The 18,541-nt window shown below is 34.2% G+C and overlaps 1 pseudogene; it reads right to left on the bottom strand.

The window, feature by feature from the left end:
• Positions 1-8,706: 8,706 nt before the first annotated feature.
• LOC107414232 (LEAF RUST 10 DISEASE-RESISTANCE LOCUS RECEPTOR-LIKE PROTEIN KINASE-like 2.1) lies at positions 8,707-16,542 on the bottom strand (annotated as a pseudogene).
• Between the last annotated feature and the right edge of the window lie 1,999 nt (positions 16,543-18,541).

The following is an 18,541-nucleotide window of genomic DNA, read 5'->3' as shown; positions in this document are numbered from 1 at the left end:
AAATTAAATCAAAATTAAAAATTGAGTTTGCTATGGCTAGATTTAAACAGAATGCTTACAAGATCCTCTTAGTACTATGAAAGTTTGAATCAGGTAATAACTAATTAGTACATAAAAGGCATATTCAAATACATACCTTGTTGGAAGAAACATACAAATTTCTCTCTAAATACATTATGTCCACATTTCCCGTTAGAATTCAAGCACTCCAAACAAGCTTCATGAGTATCAAACTTGTATCTCAGCTCAAAACCTTCCTTTACAACATCTTTTGCTGTCATTGACTTTGAATGTGGATCTCGAAGATACTTCGACAGAAATGGAATGTCAATTCTATTAGTGCAGGAGTGGTTGAATTTATAAGTCTGATTGGATTCCATCAGATCCTACAGGTGTGAGCTGGCCCTGTGATTTTTGGTACAAGTAGTGTTCGGAGGCATCTGATCACATGGAATGGGAGAGAAGCAGTTATATAAGTAAGTGAGCTTTGCACATTATTGGAAGCACTTTTGAAGATCTTGTCGCAGACAATGGTATTGAAAAATCTATGATCAGGACAGCCATCATACAACATATCTGTTCGGAAAACAGTTACGATTTGTTCATCCTGGTTGATCTCCAAAATGGCAGTTTTTTCTTTCATAGTCTCTATCACAGTGTGTGTTACGAAAAATAAAATAAAACAATAGTAATAGAAGAATAAAATAGAACATACAGATTTACATGGAAAACCCTTGACGGGAAAAAAACCACGGGCAAAGAGAGGCAAGCTTTTATTAATGAAGATTGGTACAAAAGGTGAGCAAAATAGAGTGATTAAAACCCTAAAAAAAAAAAATTACAACCGAAAAAATCCTCGAAAAAAAAAAAAATATATATATATATATTGTACAAACGGAATAAACAAAAATTTGGAAAGGTCCATACAGCGGGGGCGCTGCCCCCGCACCCCCGTCAAGCTCAATGGTGGGCGACGGTCTCAAGCGTATTGGCCCTCAACCTTCGCTACTACCATAAAAACCCATTTTTTCTCTCAAAATAGATTTCATCAAACAAGTCGCATCCACGAGCTTTTTTGATCGGATGAATAAGAATTCGGATCACCAACTCTAATAATCTCCACCTTGACACGAATTCCATATAAGGAATAAAACACACAAAACTCCAATCTTCGATAATAGTTACCATCCTTTTCCACACAAAACCAAAGCTTAGCAACGAACACCAACCAAGTCCAAGCAATGCTCAAACTTAGCTACTGGAAGTGTCTTGGTCATCATGTCAACAAAATTATCATAAGTACTCACCTTGCGAACAGCAATATCACCACAAGCAATAACATCGCACACAAAATGATACTGAACATCTATATGCTTTGTCCTCTCATGAAACATTTGATCTTTCGTGAGAAAGATTGCACTCTGACTATCACAAAATACTATGGTAATTTGCAAATCATCACTAAGCTAACCAAATAATCCTTTCAACCAAATAGCTTCCTTACAAGCTTCAGTAATAGCCATGTACTCTGCATCAGTAGTTGACAACGCAACTATATTCTGCAAAGTAGCTTTCCAACTAATAGCACAGCCACCAATAGTAAACACATACCCAGTGAGAGATCTTCTTTTATCCAAGTCTCCAGCAAAATCAGAATCTATATACCCAATGACTCCATCTTTAGTCCTCCCAAACTGCAAACAAACATCAGAAGAGCCACGCAAGTATCTGAAAATCCATTAAACTGCTTTCCAATATTCTTTACCAGGGTTTTCCATGTATCTACTAACCGCACTAACTGCATATCCCAAATCTGGACATGAACAAACCATAGCATACATGAGAGATCCCACTACACTAGAATATGGAACTCGAGACATATAATCAACATCATCATCTGATTGCGGAGATAAAGCAGATGAAAGCCTGAAATGAGCTGCTAATGGTGTACTAACAGGTTTGGCATTCTGCATATTGAACCTACTAAGTATTTTCTCAATATATCCTTTCTGACTTAGATACAATCTGCCTGCTTGTCTATCTCTAAGAATCTCCATTCCTAGAATCTTCTTTGCCGCTCCCAAATCTTTCATCTCAAACTCTCTACTAAGTTGGGCTTTAACCTTTTTTATCTCTCTCTTATCATTGGCTGCTATCAGCATGTCATCCACATACAAAAGTAAGTAAACAAATGACCCATCATCATTCCTCCTAAAATAAACACAACTATCATAATTGCATCTCTTAAAACCATTAGAGATCATAAATGAGTCAAACCTTTTGTACCATTGCCTGGGAGACTATTTCAGACCATAAAGGAACTTTTTCAACAAGCACACATAGTCCTCTTTACCTAAAACTATAAAGCCCACTGGTTGTTGCATGTAGATGTCCTCCTCAAGCTCACCATGTAAAAATGCTGTCTTCACATCTAACTGCTCAAGCTCAAAATCATGCAAAGCCACAATACCCAGCAACGCTCTAATTGAACTATGCTTTACAACTGGTGAAAACACATTTGTAAAGTCAACAACTGGAATCTGACTATAACCCTTTGCAACTAGTTTTGCCTTATATCTGGCTTCTTCAACTCCAGGTATCCTTTCCTTTCTTTTGATCACCCATTTGCAATGAACAACTTTCTTACCCATGGGCAATCTTACCAACTCCCATGTGCCATTCTTATGTAGAGACTCTATCTTCTCCTGCGTAGCAATCATCCACCTATCAGAATCATCACAACTAACTGCCTCTGAATAAGTAGAAGGCTCTTCATTTGAATCAATACTCTTTGCTACATTCAAGGCATAGGCAACCAAATCAGCCTTAGCATATCTCTGTGGAGGTCTAACATCTCTTCTAGGCCTGTCCTTAGCGATCGAATACTGTGGTGCTGGAGGTGGTGATGTAGGGACAGCACCACCATGTGTCTCTGAACTAGGCTGAGGTGTCAACTCTGATGTAGATCCTGACCCAATCTGAAACTCAACCTGTGTACTTGATTTTTGCTGACTTGTATCAGAAAAATCACTAGAAGGCAAATTTCGCAGCATAGCATTTTCATAAAAAACAACATCTCTGCTAATTATGATCTTACCAGATTTAGAACACCACATTTTATATCCTTTAACACCAGACTTATAACTTAGAAAAGCACACTTAACAGATTTGGGTTCTAGTTTTCCATTATCTACATGAGCATATGTAGGACATCCAAAAATCTTCAAATTAGAGTAATCAAAAGGAGTACCAGACCATACCTCTAAAGGAGTCTTTTTGTCAATAGCAGTTGAAGGAGACCGATTAATGAGAAAACAAGCTGTAGAAGCCGCTTCAGCCCAAAACGACTTTGGCAAACTAGCATTAGAAAGCATGCAGCGTACTTTCTCCATTATTGTCCTATTCATTCGCTCTGCTACACCGTTTTGTTGTGGAGTTTGACGAAATGTATGGTGTCTCATAATTCCTTCTGACTTGCATAAGCCATTAAACTCGTCAGAGCAAAACTCCAAGCCATTGTCAATGCGCAAATGTTTTATCTGCTTCCCTGTTTGCTTCTCTATCATGGTCTTCCAATCTCTAAACATAGCAAAAACTTCACTTTTCTGTTTCAAAAAGAATACCCAAAGTCTCCGAGAGAAATCATCTATAATGGTTAATATATAACTGGTACCTCCTTTAGAAAGCACTCTAGATGGTCCCCATAGATCAGAATGTATATAATCAAGTATCCCGTTGGTGTTGTGAATGCCTTTTGTGAATCTGACTTTCTTCTGCTTCCCAAAGACACAATGCTCATAAAACTCCAATTTACTAATACTCTGACCATCAAGAAGTCCTCTTCTGCTCAACTCAGCCACACCATTCTCACTCATATGACCAAGACAAATATGCCAAAGTCTAGTGATATCAGAATCTGACAGAGCACGCGTAGCAACAGCTGCATCACCTGTAACAGTAGAGCACTACAAGATATATAACTTGGCAGATTTTCTCTACCCTTTCATCACAACGAGAGCACCTTTGCTAACCTTCAGAACTCCACCTTCACCAGTGTACTTGTACCCTTTCGAATCAAGAGTACTCAATGAGATGAGATTCCTTTTCAAATCTGGGACATGTTTCACATCCCCCAGTGTCCTGACAACTCCATCAAACATCTTAATCCTGACTGTTCCAACACCTGCAATCTTACAAGATGCATTATTTCCCATCAACACAGCACCTTTAGATACAGTTTCATATGTTGAAAACCAATCTCGATTGGGACACATATGAAACGTACAGCCAGAATCCAGAATCCACTCATCACTAGGTTTTGAGTTATCAGAGACAACAAGGAGCTCTCCATCACTGTAATTATCTTCTGCAACACTGGCTTGGGCTGAATTGTCTTGTTGCCTTCCCTTTTGATTAGCAGCAGCCCTCTTATTCTTATTCTGTAATTTATAACACTCTGATTTAATGTGTCCTTTCTTCTTGCAATACCTACACACCTTTTCCTTGTTACTTGATTTTGATTTGCCTCTTCCGTCACCACCAAAATTTCTCTCTTGCATCTTGCCTCTAATAGCAAGACCTTCTGCCTGAATCTTGGATCCCACTACAAGCTGCTTCATCTTTTCCTTAGAGAGCAAAGCATCATAAACCTCTTCCAAAGTAAGAGTATCACGACTATATAAAATCGTATCTCTAAAATTCGAATATGAAGAAGGCAGCGAACATAGCAAAATCAACCCTAAATCCTCATTCTCGTACTTAACCTCCATAGCCTCTAAATGAGCAACAATTTCCTTGAAGACAGTTAAGTGATTAGCCAAAGACGTACCTTCAGACATATGATGAGAAGACAATCGCTGCTTCAGATGCAATTTTCTAGTCAAAGTTTTTGTCATGCACAATTGCTCCACTTTCATCCATAATGCAGCAGTAGTTTTCTCCTTCAAAACGTCTTGCAGAATCTGATTAGAGAGATGAAGTTGAATTTGAGTTAGGGTTTTATGATCCTTCTGTTGTTTCTCTTCCGCGGTTCAAGACGAGGGCATTTTATCAAACCCTAATAGTGCATCTTCCAAATCCATCTACGCAAGAACAGCCCGCATCTTAACTTGCCGTAATGCAAATCTGGTGTCGCGATCCAATAGCGGAATATCATACTTCACGGATGCCATTGTCGAAAGAAAAAAAAAAAAGTCTGGCTCTGAAACCACTTATTACGAAAGATAAAATAAAACAATAGCAATAGAAGAATAAAATAGAACACACAGATTTACGTGGAAAACCCTTGACGGGAAAAAAACCACGGGCAAAGAGAGACAAGCTTTTATTAATGAAGATTGGTACAAAAGGTGAGCAAAATAGAGTGATTAAAATCCTAAAAAAAAAAAATTACAATCGAAAAAATCTCCGAAATATATATATATATATATATTGTACGGATGGAATAAACAAAAAATTGGAAAGGTCCATATGGTCTAGGGCCTATCGGCTCTCGACCTCCGCTACCACCACAAAGCCCATTTTTTCTCTCAAAATAGATTTCATCAAACGGGTCGCACCGCGAGCTTTTTGGATTGGATCAACAAGAATTCGGGTTACCGACTCTAATAGTGTGATTGTCTCTGCAGGTGAGTTTCAACTCTGGAAGACCACGGTCTGAGATTCTTTCACCTCCCCAAAAAGCATATCAGAGCTCATGTGTCATTCCACAACTAAATCCTTGCTTACATGCATGTGCTTCAAATTTTTCTTTATCATTGAGAGATTTTAAATTTAAGGCAGTACTTTGTAAGTTGAGGTAAGTGAAAACAAAAGCAAAGAACAGAAGGTAGACGAATGAACCATTGGATAATTAATTTGGAAGAATATGAGAGCAGAAACGAGTTTTATAACTTTATTAAAGTTATATTATTTTTAAATTTCTTGTTTTTTGAAATAATTAATTGAAGACTTCAAAGTTTTATTTCCTATATTTTTAATTAATTATGTGATAATTTCTTTATTTTTTAAAAAACTATATGATAATTTTAATTAGATAAGTTTTTGAAAGTAAGTTATATATTTGACAAATTCATTGAGTTAAACATATTTGAGAAATTATAATATATCTAGTTAAATATATTTGATAAATTATCATCTACTTAAAAAAAACTTATATAATTTAAATCATCATTAATTTTTTTTAATTGAAAATCTGTCACATAGGTTAAATAAAATTAATTACAAATATAGATTAACCAGGAAAAAAAAAAAAAACACAAGACATCTAAAGGTAATTTAACTTTATTGAAGGTATAAGAATAAATTAAATTATCACAAAGAGAGAGTATAAAGACTAGGAGATGTTGGATGAAATTAGAAAAACGAAAAAATGAGGGTGTTTGTCCATATATTAATGTCGGAAAGATGTGATAAAGCTATGCAAATAATTCAGTTTAGCCAAATCAACGTAAACACATTTGGACTCGGTATCAAATACTTTGTTTTAAGTACTAAAAGTCTAAAATCTGTAAATTGATGCAAAGATAAAAATATATATATATACATATATATATTGGCATCGGACTATAATATAATAATATTACTAAAAAACATGCCAAATTTTTTAGAATTCAAAATACGTATTATGTTATTTGATATTTTCTTCATATAATATATTCCATGATATGAGATGCATTTCAATAGTGGGGATTTAAGACTTTTTTAGTAGATCTATATAAATATATAAATATATAAATATATAAATACATATGAAAATTTTTAAATTAGAATGATTTAAAATTGGATTTCAAATTTTGATCCTTGATTTTTTACATTTAGATCGAATTTAATATTTTTTAGCCTAAATAATAGTTACAAAGTTAATGATTTAAGAACCAAAGGTAATTATTTAATATTTGATTTTTTTCAAATCAACTCGTCTTGACTTTAAACTAATCCATTTATTCTTAATTTCTTCTTGAATAAGATATCCTCACCAAACCTGACATGCAATGCTATTCAGGTGAAAATATCGCTTCAAATCCATCGTATCAAATCAAATATATTTGATTTCACATTAAATTCATTAACATATTTAATCCAACGTGTGCATGTATATATATATATATATATATATTCATTTTGTAAGTATAAATACATTTAATTTATCTCATTTTTCTTTTCTTTTTTTTTTTTTTTTTTTTTTTGGGAGAGAACATCGTTGATAAAGCGTAAGGACATGCAGGAAACGAGAAAAACTTATGTGCGACGTTCGTACCAAGTCAGCTGGTGCGACCGTCTTCTTAAATATTGACACGTGATTATCTTTTTTTGGGGACTTTTTTTTTTTTTCAAAGTGCAGATACCACCTTTTATTTCCCAAACGCCCTTTCTCTTCATCTTCTTCCTTTCATCTCTCCATCTATTTTTTCCTTCACTTGTAAATATTTGATTAAAATCTGAAATTAAATTTTCTTCTTAATTACATCCTTTTATCTTTTTATTTGTCGTTTTTATTCTTTTGTTTCCCAAACGATAACAAGTAGCAAATCCACAATTACTTTTCCCCACAGCACGAAGAAAAAAAAAAAAAAACTTATTTCATACTTTTAATGAAACTTTTAGATTGGGTTACAAAAATCAAAATCTATATTTTGGGTTTCAGATTGGAAAAAAATTGCTATTGGCGTTGAGAGATTAAAAAAAAAAAAAAAAAAAAAAAGGGACTGTCGGTTTAAGAAGAAAACTGATCAAAGGAAAAGTTTTCACGGGTTGTCTTTAACCTTTAGAGGTCAGACAGGCTGATACACTATAAAAAAAAATAAAATAAATAAATAAAAAAAGAAGAAGAAGAAATAAAAAAAAAAAAAAAATTGAAGAAGAAGGAAGGGATGAAGAGATTGGCACAATGTGAAAAGAGACTTAAAACAAATGAAAATTATATTTTTAACAAAACAACACGTCGCATTTGTCTATTGGCCGACGCACCACATAAGCTGGTACGCCCGTCCCACATAAGTTTTTCTTTCACGAAACCGGTGGTCACAACTGACAACCCAAATTACGTGTCATTAAGACCAGTAGACTAAGAAAATAGACATTCAATTATACGTACAATTTTTTATTTTTTTTTGGGCTAAGAATTATACGTAAACTGTGACAACGACAATTACTTGAATGATATAATTTTAATTTTTTTTTTCTTTGGTAATATGAAATGATAGCAATACATTGGAAGAAGACAAGACTTATTTGGCATATTCATTGGAAGAAGAGCAAGAGTTATCCCACCATGCAAGTCATGGCTGATAATCACCCACTTTTCGGGGTTGCAATGCATGTAGATGAATAATGTAATAAGTACTTTCGAGTCTTTCGTTTTGACTGCCATCATTATCAAATTACCGGCAAGAACAAGAAAACTTCGCCTACCACACGGTTCCTCTTTCCTCGCTTGGAGTATTTTCCCATTGGCTCTTACCCTATAGCACAATATATAGGTCTGCCATTTTTCCATTTTCCATTTTCTCCATCTTGACCCTTTCTTCACGCTTTTTCTATTTTGCAGGTTTACAGGTGAATTGCACAGCAGCATCCATACTTCATTCATACGTAAATAACGTATTAACCTAATTTCCAACTGATTTAGAACATTTATTTATCCACAAAAAAAAAATAATAAAATAAAACTGATTTAGAGCAGTTAACCTCCAAGTTGGAAGCATAAAAGGCAGCGTGAAAAGCAAAATTGACAAACGCGTTCGGAATTATATATATAATATACATGGCCACAATATATTTCTCTTTTAAATTTTACTGCTTTACGTTTACATTTTTTACTTCGTGGCCTACCGACAAAGTCATATACATAGGCTTATAAATTTTAAACTAAACGAGAGAATCTAAGGACACGTATGTATAGATCAACATGTCTAAATATAATCTAAGTTATGTACTTGCAGCACTGGATCCATGTCATAATGAGGTAGAAGAATCTGTTGGCGATCTTGCTGTAGAAGACAAGAATGGCTTGGGTGGAACTTGTAAAGAATCAAGATTTCCTTCCAACATTTCAATCACTTTTACTCATTGTTGGCCGATTTGAAGGGTCAGTCTGTATACACCACAACCCAGTTGTTACCATCTTCCTTCGCTTTTTCATAGGGAAATACTCTTCAATCCAAGTTCATCATCCAGCTCAAGGTGTTTGTAAATCCAATGTGGAAAACATATCCCACATGTATGATCAACTCCAACGTTAACATTCTTTCTCCCTCCAACCATCTCTAAAACCATCATTCCATAGCTATAAACATCAAATTTATTAGAAACCGCTTCAAAATTTCTACAAAATACTTCTGGAGCAATGTATCCAACAGTTCCTCTTGCATCCAACTTTGATATGGTACTCCTATCTCTGGTACATACTTTAGCAAGGCCAAAATCTGAGATTTTTGGTGAGAAGTCCTTGTCAAGAAGAATGTTATGAGGCTTAATATCAAACTGCAGAATTCGCGTGTTGCAACCACGATGTAAGTACTCTAGCCCTCGAGCAATACCAAGTGAAATTTGGTACAATGTCCCCACTCCAACTCATCATTCTCATTTTGGCTGTGATTTTCTTTAAAAATGAATTTCTCTAGAGATCCATTGGGCATGAACTCATAAACCAGAGCTCTTTTTGAACCTTCAAAACAGAAACCCAATAAAGTTACGATATTTACATGGGAAGTCCTACCAATGGTTGCAACCTCATTGATAAATTCTTCACCGTTACCTTTTGATTTGTGATCAATACCTTCACAGCCACAACTTGACCATCATGCAACTTTCCTTCATATACAGAACCATAACCCCCTTGGCCTATTTTGTTACTGAAGGAGTTGGTCATTTTCTTAACATCTAAATATCTGTATCTTCTAGTGGTAAGGGGTCCATGCATTCTCAGGAACGCCTCAACATTTTGATTTGCTTCATTTGGTTTCTTCCAGAAGAAAATGTACTCATGGGATGAGAATTTTCTAATTAAGCAATAGGGCAACACAACCAGCACAATTAATCCAGCAAATGTTGTTGCTGTAACTGTAACAAAAGAAAATAATAAGTTTTATGCTATGTGTGTAACCTACAGAATTTAACATTTTTTCTTTTTTCTTTTTTTCTTTTTTTTTTTTTCTTAAAAGTTCCAAATGACCTGAAAGTCTAGATATGAATCAATACAGATCTACAAGATTTTTTCACAACTATTAAAAACATTTTCTGAAATGAATAACTATATATTAATGTAATTTATAGTTTTTTAGCAACAAACCACTTGATTGTTATAATTGAAACAATTATAAACATATAGAAGATGTATATTGATAGAGTAAGTTCACATTAGGATAACCAAATGATTTTAATATTAGATCTTTTTTTTATTAATTTTGAACCAAGATTTCAATTCAAAAATCTATTAAATTTGGATTTGTGATATACCAAAACTCTATTTAACCAAATGAATCCTAGTCAGGACTTGGTGATTAATAATTATAATTTTAAATTTCAATCCTTAATACGATCCAATGGCTAAAAATGACAATTTTAACACTAATCTAGATATTAAGAATCTGATTTAAACCTAGTTATTTATATGTATATATATATATATATATGTAGTTTTGATATGATGAGAGAGTATAGAGGACTTATGAAGAGGGATAGCCAGTCACAACTATCAGATCATACAAATTATACAAATCTAATGATTGTCAATAACTATCCCTCTCTATAAATCCCTTATAGTCCTTGATTGTATAAAATTATAAATATATATATATATATATATATATATATATAACTAGGCTTAGGTAAGGTCCTTAAGTTCAGAACTTGATATAGACCAGCATCCCGTAATATGTTGTGGGATATTGATTTGGATCAAGTCTTGAGCTTAAATACCTAACTTGAGTTGGATTGTATATATATATTATAATATACACAATTTTGATATAATGAAAGATTTATGGAGGGGGACTGTAAAGGATAATATTTACAGCCATCAAACCAGCATGATTTGTGTGATCTGATGGCTATAGACAGCCGTTCTTCACAATTTCTTTCTATAAATCCTTTATTATATCACATCCATATATATATATATATATACATACTAGAATCAAGTTGGTAGTTATGTATTTTACATATAGTCGCTTTGATAGCAATGTTTCCTTTTTCTGAAACAGCAACATAACCATTTCATTAGAACAATATCAGAAGAGTATAAGAGCATCAGGTATGCATGACTTTAATATGGTTTAAAGTACGAAATTAAAGTATGAGTTAGGTAGTAAATACTCGACTTATGAACTAATGAGTACAGAAAAGGCATATGAAAACGTACTTGGTTTGAGGAAGCACACAAATTCCTTTGAAGTTTCTTTGTATCCACATTGCCCAGAATAATTCAAGCACTCCAAACAAGCTTCATAAGTATCAAACTTGTACCTCAGATCAAAACCTTTCTTTACAACATCTGTTGCTGCCATTGACTTTGATTGAAGATCCTGATAATAGCTGGGGAGAACTGGGATCTGAGTTCTATTATGGCAGGAGTGGTTGATTTGATTGGTCTGATTGGATTCCAACATATAAAAACCGTGCAGGTGCAGATAGGCCCTTCCATTTCTTGTACAGGTCAAGTCTGGAGACCTCTGATCAGTTGGAATGGGAGGAAAGCAGTTGTAAAAATAAGTGAGCCTTGCATTATAAGAAGCACTTTCGAAAGTACTGCTATTGATTATGGTGTTGAAAAGTCAATGATCAGGACAACCATCATCCAACATATCCTTGCAGATAACTGTTCCAATTTGTTCATCCTGCTTGATCTCCAAAATGGCAAATTTTATATTCATAATATGTAACACAGGGTAACCATCTTGGCAGCTGGTGAGATTGAACTCTGGAAGACCACAGTCTGAGATCCGATCACCTCCCCAAAAAGGATATCTCAGACCATTTATGTTTCCACAACTGAATCCCTGCTTACATGCTTCGATGTAGTGGATAAGTTGAGATGAGCAAAAACACAAGCCAACAAGCAGAAGGCACATGAACGAAGGATTGGATACATTGAAAGGGTTTCAGTATAGAGAAAGAGTGTACAAAGTGGCTATGAAGAATAGAGATTTTAAAGGAATGAGACTTTATAGTAACAAAGCGGCTTACAGGAAATAATAGTTATGGAAACTGGTACCCCAAGACAAATATTTATTTTGTCACGTTTGACACGTACACCTTTAGACCAATAAACAAGAAAATGGAATTACCTGAACTAGTTATGTATATGTATAGTTTTATATGAAAACATGATGCATAATATTAGAGAATTTATTCGTTCATAAACATAATTTATTACATTGTATTATTGTATGGTACGTACTCATTACTTCTAGATTTCTCAGCTTCTAGAAAGTTCATTGTAATATTGTATGGTACGTACTCATTACTTCTAGATTCCCTCAGCTTCTAGAAAGTTTATCTCCTAGAAAGTTAATCCCTGCTTCTTAATCAGTTTCATAGATTATCTTTTATTTTTTTTAATCTGCAGTTTCTTATAATCTAACGAATAATAATAATGATAACAATAATAATAATAACAATATTAGGATTTATTTCTTAGTTTTGCAGCAACAAATAGAATTATCACATATAAATAACATATCAACTTAATTCCATCGCAATAGAATGTATGACGTATCCAGGACAAGAGTGTCTAAGCTAATAACATATGATAACATATTAACTTAATTCTGACTAGACAGCAATGCCTGAATCAAACTTCATATAAGCAATAGGCACAAACCTTTCAACAAGCATTAATGCTGAGCCTTCTTCAAATAGTTCTTCCACAATTCCAACAGCCAATAGCTTCTTCGATCGATAGTTTGTTAGCAGAATCACAGGATATCTTTCTCAGGAACAGAGTCTTAAGCTTCTTCTGCTTTAACCCCCTGTTCATAAAGCTTCCAAAACAGTGATCCATCAAATACAATAAAAGAAACCACTAAATATGTTTTTGATTTTTAAGCAGACGTCATGCCATCAGACCAAGAGTTCAATTTTACATTATGACCATGCCCATGTTTATGGGGAAAAAATGTTACACTACCATACATCTAGAAAGGTCGGGCTGATTCAAACAGGGCTTCGCTACTGATTACCATTTGTGAATGAAGATTTATGGCAAAACTTTCAAAACTTTGCAACAGCTTCATATTTTCTATGAGATCCATTACACTATTTGTATATTTTAATTTTAATTATTAAGATCTATTTCTTAATTTTTTTTACTTCCGAATTGGATTCATAAAAGGCAGAGTAGAGACAAAATTGACAAACGTGTTAATTTTCATATGTATGCTAGTCCATTCCTAAGATCATATGCCCATCCTCAGGTACTCATCAAGCTGTAAAAGAAAGAAAAATACGAGATGGCTTCTGTTATAGATACACTCTCTGTGTTTCACATGCTGTTCGAGGGAGCAATATGGGATTTAATTTGTCCCCCTTGCATGCCTTCTTCCAATTATTCAATTTATGCTGAAAGTTAAAAGATGTCAAACACCAGAGGCTTCTTGCATATTTTTCTGGCCCATACTGCAAATTTAGCTTCTACAGCAATTGATATTATCATTTTGCAAGATCAGATTGTTCTCATGTAGTCAGGAACATCAAAAAGTTCATATCATGTAACAGAGACATACTAATAAGTATGCATTCATACAATCATACTGGAAGAATCAGGTGCAAAATTTGAATTTGAAGGAGAAGAGACGATTGGCTTGGGTGGCATTTGCAAGGAATCAAGACTTCCTTCCAACATTTCTATGACTCTACTCATTGCTGGTCTATTTGAAGGATCAGTTTGCGTACACCATAAACCGACTATTATCATCTTCTTCACTTCAGTTTTTTCGCCTTCGTTCATAGTTCTCTTCAATCCAAGTTCTTCATCTAATTCAAGACGCTCGTAAATCCAGTGTGGAAAATATATGTCACTAGTATCATCAACACCAACATTCGCATTCTTTCTCCCTCCAACCATGTCCATAACTAGCATTCCATAGCTATACACATCAGACTTGTGTGAAACCCCACCAAATACTCTATAAAATACTTCTGGAGCAATGTATCCAATAGTCCCTCTTGCATCTAGCATTGATATGATACTCTGCTTTCTGGTACATACTCTAGCAAGACCAAAATCAGAGATTTTTGGTGAGAAGTGTTCATCAAGAAGAATATTATGTGGCTTTATGTCAAAATGCAGAATTCGGGTATTACAACCACGATGCAAATATTCAAGCCCTCGAGCAATGCCAAGCGAAATTTGAAAGAGTGTATCCCATGCCAAAGAATGATTACTGTTGAAGATAAATTTCTCAAGAGATCCATTAGGCATGAACTGATAGACGAGAGCTCTTTTTCGACCCTCAAAACAGAAACCTAACAGAGAAACAATGTTGACATGGGAAGTTCTGCTAATGCTTGCCACCTCGTTGATAAATTCTTCTCCATTACCTTTTGAATCTTTCAACACCTTTACTGCAACAAGACTCTCATCATGTAATCTTCCTTTGTACACACCACCGTAGCCCCCTTGGCCTAATTTTTCTTTGAAGGAGTTGGTCATTTTCTTAACATCCGAATAACTATATCTTCTGACTTGTACAGGTCCATAGTTGCTTAGAAAGGCCTCGATATTTTGATCCGTTTGATTCTGCTTCTTCCAAAAACATATAGGTTTATTATATTTGTAATTCCTTATGCAGCATATCATTATCACAGTTAGAATCCCGACTGCTGCAACTGTTGTGGCTGCAATGAATGAAAAGGGAACACAAACTTATGAGGCAAAAAGACCAAGGGAATTTTAAGCAAACACACTACTTGGTTGTAGTAATTGAATCAATTTTATACGAACTGAAGAGATATATTGTTATCCAGGCCCTGTTACATATTAGAAGAAATAAATAACTATCACACACACACACACACACATACCTATTGTTGCCTTGAAAATCTTGTTTCCGTTTCCTGCAACTGCAAGATAGATATTTCATTGGAACAATTTCAGAACGTGTAGATATAAAACCAGCAGAGATGCAAGACTGGATTTTTTTTAATGCAAAACTAATAACAGAGAACAAGAGGCAGAGCCCCAAATTAATATATATATATATATATATATATGTATATATTTTGAAGGCAATTAGAGCATAGATAGTAATTGTAGTTTATTTAATTTTTTCATCGTAGTTGCACTTCATATAGTTGAATTATTTATCGTAGAATATTTTTTTCCTTATCGTTCTTTTATTTATCTATTATTTTTTTCCTTATCGTTCTTTGACGCGCACAGACACTTAAAATGGGACCCTTACTGTAGCAAGAAAAATGCTAAATATTGTTGAATTTTAAACGTTTTAGATGGAGCTGGAAAGACTTACCTCGGCAATACACAAGGTGAGGCCTATCTTTGCAGTAGCAATGAAAAAGGGAAGAGGAAACATTGAATCCACATACCCCCCCAGTCCTCTGGCAACGGCTACAGTCGTCGGCTTTCCATGTGAGCTCGAATCCTCTGCTCAAAACTTGTCTCATTCCAACAATCTCATCGCTTCTATTGTAATATTTCACCGGCAGCACCACAACTTTCCCATCTCCACACTGCTTAGACAAGTTGCCCAACTTTTGTTTGTCATTCTCAGGCACACCCAATACCCAATTGGTAGCGTTTTCCGAAGAGCAACCGATCTCGTACTCTGGAACTCTAGGTGGGTAGCAATTGCTGAGCAAATGGTTTTGTTTTGGAAGCTCGAATCTTTCATTGGGAAAGGACATACTTTGGAGAGGAGGAATGCAATTGGGTGTTGAATTGTGTGAAATTGCGGGGTTTGAGACGATAAGGGAACGGTTATGGTAGGAGATTTGGCGGACGATGTAGGGGTCGTCAACGGAGAGATTGAGAATTGAGTGGCCATCTTCATCGCAAGAGACCTCGAAACCAGGGTACCCACAGAACGATTTTTGTTGGTCTCGAAGATAAAACGGGAACCTTATAGTTTGGTTATCAGGGCAAGTTCTGGCGGGCACGCTGCAATCTAGGTAATATCGATCTACAGATCCTACGAAATGCTGGTTTGGTAAGAAGAGGAGGAAAGTTAGGATAAACAAGTTTTGATTCATTTCTGGGATATTGGAAATTGCAGGTGCAAGAGGAGTATGGACATCATGGTGTTAGAGTCCCGCCGTCTAGAATTTACTAGGAGCCTTCCTCTCTTGCAAGTTTGACTAGTTGCACTCACACAACCAAAAAAAAGTCATTCAACGCTGGTATTAATTTCAACGGGGAATGGACCTACATTAGATAACATGACAGACACGGCAGGCTGACCTACATTTGAAAGTCTCTGATCTCTTTCTGTATAACTTATACTATGGTCCTTGCCATCCAAACTACCTTTCCCTTTTTTGTTGGCCATGACTCGTTACCAATGTGAATGAATGTCAAACAACTTCAAATTTTATTCCATAAGAAATCAAGCATCTATCCATGATACTTTTTGTACATTGTAATTGTAAGATTCCTACGTAAAATATTTTATGCTCGTCTCGTGTAAACATATAACGCACAATTTCCAGCTAATTTACAATATTGGACTCTGTCTTACATCTGATGCTAATTTATACTAATTAAATAGCCATAGACAGTGAAAAAAAGAAAAAAGAAAAGAAAAGAAAGTCCCCTAGTAAAACGTTTCATCTATGATTATCAATGTATTTCACAAATAAAAAAATGAAGTGCCCAAAAAGCCCACACCTTTTTGGACTTAAAAAAATAAATAAATAAAACGTTCTTAGACTATTAAGTGGAAGCAGGCACATGAGTTGAGGCTCAAGGATAGGAAATTGAATGTCGTGCATTAAAAGATAGCACTAACTATTCGTTCAATGACAATGGCAATTATTGAATGTCGTACATTAAAAGATAGCACTAACTATACGTTCAATGACAATGACAATTACACGGAGGTGAATAGCATGTAGAAAAATCTTCCTGTTGGTATTAGTTGCAACACCATCCATTTCAGCTAAAAAAAAAATAGTTGCAACACTATCCAAAAGTTGCTAGTCCCACATCGTTTGTTTTTTCCCCCCTCAGAATGTGCATCTTATTCATATGGCAGTACCCAAGATTTAGAATCTCCTGTACAAAATTTAAAAGAACGCCTTTATTTATTTATTTTTTGTAAACCACTCTCTTTTAACTTTTATTTAGAAACATAATAGAACAAATAATAATAAAAAAAATAAATAACAACAACAAAACAAAACAAATATAAAAAGTTTATAGAGAAGATCAAAAAAATAGATATTGTTTATGAGCACATTGACAAAAAGTTTATAACTGTATGTATTATTTGTCGAGAAGAGCAAAATTGTAAGGCATCCAATCATGAAGTTGATGAAGTTTTTATTATTATTATTTTTTTATTTAATTTCTTTCAATAAGAGAAAAATTTTCCAAAAGCTCTTAATTTTTTTTTTTTTAACTTAGTTAGATCTAAATAAAATAGTTATTTTCTTTTTCAGCCAATGATTATTGATTTTGGTCTTATATATATATATATATATATATGTTTACACCAGTTATATGTAAATTAAATATCTATGTTTTTTTTCAACCTATCACTTTTCATAAAATAAAATATAAATATATTCTTATTAATTATTTTTGTGAAAGGTGCCATTTACTATGCATTATTATAGAAAGCCTCAATCATATTGTAATTGTAATCATTTCGGTTTCAAGAATGATAAAAAATAATTTTGTTCGTTTAATACACTTTATTTTAAAAAAAAATATATATATATATATATATATATTAATCTAACATTTATTGTCTTTTTGGATCCTTTTTATCCCAAAATTTTGTTCCCTTTTATATTAAAACTGTCCTGTTTATTGTGCATCCATTCACCCATAAACTTATATTGGCACACAACAGCAACGTGCTAATCAACTGAAAACATTTGGTATCGAACAAATTTCTGGCTCATACAGGAACATGTATTTGGATTTGATGAGATAAGAAAAGGTATAGCAGAACGACAATATATATATATATATATAACATGAAATGCATGGATCTTCACTGCACAGCAATGCAAGAATCAAACTTCAACTAAACAAACCTTTCATGCTTTAAGCAAGCATTGCTAAGCCTTCTTCGAAAAGTATTCCACAATTCCGACACCCTATGGTTTCTTCTATTGATTGTTAGCAGAATCATAGGATATCTTCCTCAAGAACAAAGTCCTAAGCTTGCTCTGCTTTTGCCCCTGTTCTTAAAGCTTCCTAAACAGTGATCCATCACAATAAGAAACAACTAAGTTTTTTTTACAGACTCAGGCCATCAGACCAAAAGTTAAATTTTATCTCATCACTATGCTTTTACCACTGTGAATGAAGATCTATGGCGGAACTTTCAATGCTTTGCAGCAATAACACATTTGC

Source organism: Ziziphus jujuba, chromosome 12 (genome assembly GCF_031755915.1).
Source record: "Ziziphus jujuba cultivar Dongzao chromosome 12, ASM3175591v1".
Classification (NCBI taxonomy): Eukaryota; Viridiplantae; Streptophyta; class Magnoliopsida; order Rosales; family Rhamnaceae; genus Ziziphus; species Ziziphus jujuba.
The sequence above is the reverse complement of the archived record's forward strand: the minus strand, read 5'-3'. Positions and strand labels throughout refer to the sequence as shown.